This window comes from Embiotoca jacksoni, unplaced genomic scaffold (genome assembly GCF_022577435.1).
Source record: "Embiotoca jacksoni isolate LCO1_2020_lvr unplaced genomic scaffold, fEmbJac1.0.p SCAF_1, whole genome shotgun sequence".
NCBI classification, from domain to species: domain Eukaryota; kingdom Metazoa; phylum Chordata; class Actinopteri; family Embiotocidae; genus Embiotoca; species Embiotoca jacksoni.
In genome coordinates, this window is record NW_027185229.1 from 11,056,000 (window position 1) to 11,057,636 (window position 1,637).

Sequence of the window (1,637 nt, forward strand, 5' to 3'; positions counted from 1 at the left end):
TGACCAGTGCACAGCTTGGGTGTGTGACAAACCATCGGTTTGGTGAACAATACAATTCATGAGTGGAGCTTGACCATAATGAGACCCACTAAACCCACTAAAAGCCTCAGTGGATGTTATTTAAACAGTATAAGAGGAACTGTAGATGTAAAATACATAAAGCATTATCAAGTCACTGTAGACTCACTAAGACGACGGGAGAGAATGAATGAGTGTTGGTCGAGGGTCTGCGTGCTGTGGTCCGGCCGCCTCACCGTTTCCACGGTGAAGCAGCAGAGGTGCATAAAAGCACGGCAGCCTGCTTTCACATTCATAGAAATCCGAGCCATTAATTCCCGAGAATGGAGGTGAGTTCCAACGCTGATGAAATACATGAGAGGAGCAGAGGCAATTTCTATCTTTAAGCCAACAGACAAACCCCCTTCACTTCATTCTGTCTCGGCTGGTTGGGGTGGTGTTGGTGCGTGTAGCGACGTGACGTGGAGCGGGGTGAGCCGATCGCTGCCGACTGTTAAGTCGTCGTCGTCGTCCCCCCCCCCCCCCCCCTGCATCTCAATCACACCGAGGAAACGTCAGTGTGACCGAGGCTGCGAGGAGAGAGAGAGAGAGAGAAGGCTTGGGTTGACTGGTGATGTAAACATGACTGCAATTCAGGACAAAGCTCAGCTATGGCATTTTATTTTATTTTTTCCTTTCCCCTGTTCTGCTGTTATATTTGTCTTACCCCCCCCCCCCCCCCCTCCTAAATCTCCTTTACAGTTCATCGCAAAGCAGTGTGTCATACACGCGTTGGCAAGTCGAAGCGAGAACATAAATGATTCACTTGCCTCGCTGACTCCGAGGGGCCCCGCGATGCTCAGTGGGCGCTGCAGGAGAGGTGTTCAATATGCGGAGCCGGTCGTGCCAGTTGGCAACAGGGTGCCGTCGGCTGGCACCGCTCCGCAACCCTTGTAGGTACTGACATCTTCAACGGGATTGTTACATCCCTCATGCCCCCCCCCCCCCCCCTCCTCACCCTCCATTCTTCCACCACCACCCCCCACCCCCCCCAACCCCAGCTCCTGAAGCCAGACAACCATCCTCACCCGAGCCTGAAATAAGACCGGGGCTCACACACGCTGCGCTCTATCTCCTCTCAACATCTCATTAGGCTCCCCGCTGCAGTGAAGAGCGGGTTTTCACAGCCACATATAAGCCTCGGAAAATAATCAGGCAGCAGCGAAGGCACTTTTCAATCACACCAGTGCATAACAACCACTCACTTGTGAATTAAATGTCACAGCGGAAGCCCCTTTATTTATTTATTTATTTTTTTCCCTCCCCTCAGATTTCTAATCCTCCTCCTCCTCCTCCTCCCTCCCTCCTCCCTTCCTCTTCTGCGTCCTCTTCATTATCAGTCACCGGTAGGAGCGCCGCAAGCTGCGGGCGGCGCGGGCAGCAGCTGCGGGCGTCGCCGCCGCGTCCGCCGCCGCGTCCGCGGAGATGAGAAGCCTCTCAAATCACTATCTAGAACCCAGATTAAACATCGGAGTTTTACGACTAACTTCGCAGGCGCCGACAGGTGAAATCCCCCGTAAACCTAAGCCAAAGCAGCAGATGACGTTATCCGCGAGGTGATAACGTTGCGCTCTCGTCCT